Consider the following 7,870-nt stretch of genomic DNA (forward strand, 5'->3'; position numbering starts at 1 on the left):
AGACACTAAAGAAGTGGTTTACAAAGACACAGAACTGCAAGTCATGTGCATCCAAACTAGTTTGATTGTACACGTCACGGTGAGTGCCTGTGGTAATGACCTGCCTCCAGTTGCAAAGGACCTTTAAAAAATAGGTCTATTATCTCAAAGTCTTTTGTCTCACTTTGTATCAACTTCTAACAATTACTGGTATAGCAGCTATTAGAGCAACATATATATGTGGTACATTTGTAGATGACAACGAGTTTGTGTAGGAAATAAGAAGGTCTATAATATTGTAATCAAAGATCATGTCGTTATATATAGGGGAAAATCGGTTGTATTGACATTGGCCAAGAAATCCAATTTTCCCCAACCTTAAGGACAATCACTGAATTATGCTGTGGTGTTCTGTTCAGCCTCGTGTCCACCTCTCGTATCCTTTCTGCTGTCTAATGATACACATCTGTTTTCTGGAGCAGCTTTTGTGAGAGGCTGCTCACAGAGCCCTGCTCACAGACCTGTCCCATTCCAATTTGTCTTCAGTTCTCTGTGCGTGTTTCCTCCCATACCCTTCTGGTTACATCCCAGATATATACACAGATCACCAGTGGGTTTTACTGTGCTACACGCCCTCCCTTTTTTGTACTCATCCACAGCATGCAGTGAAGTACCCAGGACATGGACTTCAGGTGGGAGGCACAGCCCTCACCAGGAGGATGGTGCTGTATAGAGGGAGGAAGATATATCTTCAAGAGTTCAAGAGTCATGAATAGTTAATGATGGCTAGAAAAAGATTTAAAGAAGGATCTGGATAATAATGGCCTGATCTTATTTAAAAAAAAAAAAAAAAAAGATGTCGATAGGATTGAAACATTCTTTTTAGAAGTAGATCTGTAAATACAAACTGGAAAAGAAGAGCTGTTTTACCCAGCAATTTTTTCAAGACAACTGTGATAATCGAGGGATTTAGATATTTCAATACAACAAAGAACTAGTAAGTTTTAGAGGAACAGATCCTCATGTTCTGGTGAAGTGCACTGACCCTTGGAGATAAAGGCTGTGCTTGTCTGTTACTGGTTTGTCACTGCTCAAGTTACTGAGTGCAGTACAAAATTGGATACTTAGGCTCCAACACTAGCTTGTCTTGTTTTCTGTTTGCCATATGGTGTTGTAAAACAAGGCTCCTTACAGTAATATAAATCAAACAGTATTTTTGATTGCCCCCGGTCTTTTCTGAGTCCCACAGTTAGAGATGCACTGTGGAGTTGAAAACAACTGAAACTATGATCCAAGGGAAAACAAAGCTGAGCATCAAAGTGAAAACATAAACATCTGCCTTTCAGAAGTAAGTATAATGGACTGGAACTCATTTCTTGTAAGCCACTTGAAAGCTGTTTAATAATTATGAAAGTATTTATAGGCCAAGTTGACTTCCTTTGCTTATTCCTGAGAGCCTGTAGTTGGTGTATTCTTTAAGCAGCTTTGTTTGCTTGCTAGAAACCTCATTATGTTTTGCATGTTTTCTAGTCTCTCGAGTAAAGGACCTAAACCTGATCAAGAGCCTGTTTCTGCAAGTACTACCACGTAATTGAAATAAAGTATTCACAGCAGGATACTGTTTCTGACTTAATTTCTCAGTAGGATGGGAGCAGTGTAGATCATTATTTTTCTTTTTGCAGGCAGAGTTGCTCGGTGTTGCAGCAGGTGCTTTCCTCAAATCCAGCTAGGTGCTCTACGTGTCATTGTACACTACGTGATACTCACTGTGGTAGTCATTCTGGATGCACAGAATAGCCACTGAGTGAAACTTAAACATATATTTGCATAAATTCAATGTTTTCAGTCGAACAGATCACGGTGGATGGAACTAGATTTCTGAATTCACAGTCTCTGCAGACCTGACTACTTGTCAGTCTTACCGATTCCGAGATTTGTGGTTGGCTTGCTCTTACTAAGAGCACAGCTCTGGTTATTTTAATGCTGTTTTTTTTCTGTTGATTTCAGTGGAGCCTGATTTTTATGGCAGACTTTTAGAGGCCAGACTTATTCCCCCTGCCTTTAGTCACTTAGCAGAGGTGTATCAGCAAGGAGCATAGTTGTTAAGGTCCCTATTGTCATCTCCCTGTGGCTGTTAATAGCGTAGCTGTTGTAAAACTGCTCTGGGGAAGTCCCTTTCTACCTCTGCTAGCTACAGAGTGAGCCTATGGTGCACAGGCTTCTGACTTCAGTCAAATTTGAAAAATTGTATGTAAATGCTTAAAAGTTCTTTAACTTGACATATCTTGGTATGCGCATCTGCTTAGATTTAGGCATAAAATACTTGTCTCTTGATATTTGATATTTAAGTAACTTGAAATAACATGAGCAGTGGCACCCACCCCAGCCAACTCCCCCCATCTTTTACTGCTGGGCTTGATGCCACGTGGCATGGGACATCTCTCTGGTCAGTCTGGGTCAGCTCCTGGCTGTGTCCCCTCCCAGGTCCTTGTGCACCTTGTGCTGGCAGGGCAGCATGAGGAGCTGAACAGTCCTTGGCTCTGTGTGAGCGCTGCTCTGCAACAACTAAACATCCCTGCATTATCACCAGCACCACACCAGCTGCTATGAAGAGAGTTATCCCAGCCAAACCAGTACACTGTTTGACTTTATCCTCATTTATCATTGCTTTATGAATAAAACATCATTAATTTACCTCACATCAATTGTACACAATGCGAATGAAGGCACTACTTAGATTGCTGTTCAAGTTGTAGTGTAGAGGCCGGGGTGGGAAGTCAATTTATCATTTACAAGATGCTCCCCTTTAGTAAGAGCATGAAGTAAGGAGAATGTATGTAGGTGGGAATTACGGACCCATCTTAATCCTCATTTACAAAGTAATTGCACCATGACAAAACATGAAAAGGAAAAATATTTTACTTATATCCTATCAATTTAGTTGTGGTATATTTACAGTGGTATCTCATATTTTTTGTTTCTTTCCCAAAGAGTGAGAGAAGCAGATGTGATTACCTTTCATCAGAATAATTTCCATTAAGGAAGGTTGAGTCTTGGTAATAGGAGATAACACATGGTGTATTTTTCAATGACTCCTGTGGTTTTCAACCTGCTCCCCATTTTTTCATGACATTTCTCACCAAAGGTGTTCCAAAACACCCAGAGAGAATGCTCGGCTAAGAAGATACCTGAAACTTTTCCATTTCTCTCTGTTTAGCAAGACAAGAATTGAACGATGGAATCAAGATTTTTGGTGGGTTTTCTGACACCAAAACAGATAGATGAGTGCATGCTGGTTGATTATAGCAATTCTGCCAAAAGATAGATTGAGTCAAATGAGTGCAGTTACACAGTAAACCACCTGGAAGTTCAATTGATTAAATAGCTTTAAAGCAATGCAGAGGATCTGTTATTGGTTTGATCACCTTAAATACAGATGGATGGCCCCTCTCTGTTCCATTAAAGAAATACATTACAAATTTTCACATATATTGAATCTTTATCCAAGATTGCTAGAAATTATGTTTTGTGTATTTTGAAGAATTCATCTGTTCAGAAAAAGCAAGCTCTATCATATTCTAATGTAACTATTTCTTTCATGAAACTTTCCTCCAAGTATTTCTTTTAAAATAGTCACTCCTAGACCTATTGCAGTCACGTCTGCCAAAAGCCCTGATGTTACACAGAACTGAACAAGGTGCTGCAGATTTTTGGAAAAGCTGGATGAGGGCAGCGGCAGGTACAAGCATATAGAGAACAATGCTTGGAGACTTCTTTTTGTCAGAGTAATTAGAGAAAAGCAAACTTTTTTTCCCTGATATATAAACTCATCTTTTTCCTCACTGTTGCCCCATGCATCATCCAGGATTTAGTTTCACCTATTCCGTGGAAAAAAAAAGATATCATGGACAAGATCCTTATTGTCAGTTTAGTTAATCACTAAAGGTACACACAATAAAAAGTTAAAATGCTTTATTTATATCACATTCCTCCCAATTTATTCATCGAATAACATCCTAAATAACAATGTGTATAAATAGCTCTGAGTACTATCCTGCAAGACCTATGAAATAGATCTACTTGTGAAGTTAGAATGTTTTTTTTTTTTTAATCCGGCAGATTTTGTAACTTTCCAAAGAAAAAATCCATTTACTATTTTGTGCAGTGAGCTATAACTCCAGATAAAAGTAGCTGTGAAAAGGAAATGCTGTGTGCTAGGCTCATCATTGCCAGTCACGACTCTGTTTATTTCTGAAGTTCACTGGTCATCGCTCCAGACGCAGGTGGAGTTCATCTCTGATAAAAGAAGCAGACACTAGTCACTTTTATCATGACGCTAAGAAAACTGTTTTTTTTTTTTCACACTCAAGTCCCATATACAATCGTTACCACCGATCCTCCTCTGTAGCAATATGTAGCAAGACAGTTGGCTGACTCCCAAAACCTTAACACTCCATTAAAGGTGTTTTGAAATATGCAACATGCAATCATCCAAGATTCCTGTATACTTTATAGTTTTGAATTACTCTGAGGATTAGCTAAATTCATTTTAAAATACAAAGTTTTATTAGCTTTGGGATGATGTAGTCATTTTTATGTATTGTTGTCTTCTACTGTCAACATATGGTTTTGTTAATCAAGGTAATACAATTGCATGTGAACTTACTAATTTTAGAATTAAGTTTATTTTGCTCTTGATTGTCCGTTCTGAAGAACAACAGGCTATCTCGTAAAGGCAAATGAGGTTCTTTGAAGCACTTTCGTTCTAGATGTACTTAGTACGTCCATTACCAGGAAACGTGTCACCTTGCACATGACAAGAAGATGTCACAAAGGCCAGGCATCCATTTCTAGGACTGATCTCGTGATTCTTTCAGGAAAAACACCAGGTTCATATTATTCCACAAGGATAAATCACCTTCATACCATAAAAATAATGGAGCATCCCACAAAAGGAAATCCTAATTTTCTTTCTAATATTTTTTTTCAGTAAATTCAAATTAGTCGATGGAGAGACTTTGGAAGACCAATAGCAAAATAATGAGTTATTCATCAACCGGATATGGTAAATGCACGGCAGTAGCCAGCATTCAAAGTAAATGACTTATGTTATATACTGGACACGTGACAGCCTCCTCCTCCAGCTAAGAAATTCATGAAATTCATCAATTTGGAGTCAGTTGGATCACTTGATTACTGAGATATTCATACCTCTAATAAAAATTGGACAATATAATAGGGTAGAAATTTATATATATATATATATATACACACTATATCACCAATATATTTTTTTTCTTTTTATATCATCAGATCAATTTATTAAAATGATTTTACATATATATTTTAAGCATTATATTAATTTTAAAATCTTCAAACGTGCCTTTAATTAAGTGATGAGTAGTTCTTTTACAGCAGCAAACTATAAGAAGAGCCCTCAGCTACATCTGTAATGCAGATGCTCTATTGAAAACAGGAAGCTCAAAGACAGGCAGAAAGGGCTTTGGGAAGAATAATAACAAACAGATACTTTGAACCTGTTAGAACAAGAACAAAAATACTGTGGGAGTTAGAAGGAAAGGTTGACAAGGGCGGTAGGAACGGCGCAAACAGGGAGCCCACAAGCTTACTTCCCTGTTTTGCATAAAGTAAACCTTGCTAATTTGGACCTGAATGATGACAACACTCTTGCTTTGTTATCATCGTATATCCTGAGGAGAACCACAGTCTCAAAGGGCTGTGTTATCTTTCCCTACATAATGTCTGCCTTAACACAATACCTCATTTATTGTCATTGCCTTGCGAGACCTTGCATGTAAATGACAGAATTAAGATAAAATGATAGGAGATAATTATAAACAGATGTGTGTCACATGGTGGTTTGCACCCACAGTGGTTTTCACAGACCTAAATAAATCGTCTTAAAACTGGTTTTAATTGCACCGGTAGGACTGCTGTGTGCTGATAGGGCATCAGTTAGGCCTCAGTTTCTGTGTTTTGAGATAGCCAAGGGGCTTTTAGTGTGCATGATATACTTACGTGTTACGCAAGGTATAGGTGTGTTAACATAAATTATCGCCTGATTAGGGTAGTGAGTCAAAACAACAAAACAAAACAAAATCTAAGAGTCAGATTCTGTTCTCATTTACACTTACATAATTGGAAGTGATGTAATTTTGTATTCATGCTGCTGTCTGGACAAAATCTCCAGTGAGCTGTACTTAAAAGCTAAGTATAGTCTAATTTTATGATTTTTTTTTTTTAACAGTAGAGCAATAGTAATTAAAAACAGAGCAATGCCATGAGATTATTTCTCATATTTACGGAAACTTGATAGTTAGGTGTGCAATCTTAGGGAAAGTTAATTCTCTTCTGTCTTCGTTTCTGTAACAAAAAAAGAACTGTCTCTGGCTTTGATTTAAAAATTATAAAGAGATTTGAAGCAGGTATAGGCATTGTTACTTTAAATACCTAAATATCTTGATGTTCATTTCCACTCTGATTCCTAGACTTCCAGTTTCTTAAGTTGCAACATTATCCATACAGATTCTCAGATTCCACACCTTAACTGAGAAAGAAGAGCAACTCTTACTCCCTTTCCTGTAAGAGATGCATCCCGTAAGATTTTGCATCAAGACCAAATGTAGCACTAGTGAAGAAATTTTTATAATTGATACAGGTCCAATATGGTAAGTTTGCTACTATTCATTTGCATTTTGCTCTACTTCATTGTGATGTGAAGTATAATTATATTTTCAGTGGTAGAAGCTGACTAAACAAGTACTGCCTGACTGAAAAAGCACGTCAGCTGTTCAAGAGTGGACTCTGCTGTTTAGAAACACAAATGACAGTGGGATCAAGTTTTGCTTTAAATCATATTTGCAATAATCTCCCTTTTCAGAACACATTTCTTCAGAGCACAGCATAAGGTTTCCATAGCGTAGATCAATGCACAAACTTCATACTGAAAAAGTGTGTACAAAAAGATTCTTGTTTTTAGCGCTCATCACTGCCAAGAATTTTTACCTTAACCTGTTTCAAAAACATTTACTGAACTGCTTTTCACAGTTCACCCATAAACTGCAGTTGTTCTATCCCTCTGTCCAAGATCTTTTCCTTTACTTCTCACAGGCACTGCTCAAGTGCTAGAGCGTACCAGGCTCCTTCAGCCTTTCTCCCTGCCAGTTCAGCCATATTCAGGATGTCAGTGCTGCCACACACAGAATTCTTTAATATTCAGAATTCTTTAAAATTCTTTAAAGTTCAGTAACTTTATTTGACTTCATATTTTGACATGCAGAGGCATCTGTCGATATATTTTTATGGTACAGATGGGTTTCCTTCTAACTTCAGTGTAAGTGTAGCTGGAGCAGTCTAATGAGACAACTAAACCAATGCTGGTTAGTGTAGGAGTTACTGTTCTGACAAATCAGAAAATCTCAGCACCAGAAGCACTGCTCAGAAAGGGGATTTATTTATTTTATTTTATTTTATTTATATATATATATATATTATTTTTTTCCTGCAGTCAGTACCCATTTTAGGGAAGAGGTCTAAGGACAGCAACTTTTTGAAGAATTAGCTCTCAGCCTGAAGAGCTGTGCAATTCATCTTGGATTTGGCTCTAACTAAGGTCTGTGTCTATAATGCTGAATAAAACAGGGGATAGGAAGCCTGCCATGTATCAAGCAAGTTGGATCCCCAATTCTCCCAAGTGCTTAATAATCCAATTTCTGGGCTGCCTTTTGGGCGGCACCAGTTAGCTCTCTCTCAGCAATTCTCCGCCTTGGTTTAGAAGGCAGTTCATTCCAGGAACAGTGTCCAAAAGGGACGGTGGATAGCACTGCTGGAGGTTCGGCTCCTCCCAACCCCATGCTGTCCCAACAGACTT

Source organism: Anser brachyrhynchus (genome assembly GCF_964034855.1).
Source record: "Anser brachyrhynchus genome assembly, chromosome: 1".
In the NCBI taxonomy this organism is placed as follows: Eukaryota; Metazoa; Chordata; class Aves; order Anseriformes; family Anatidae; genus Anser; species Anser brachyrhynchus.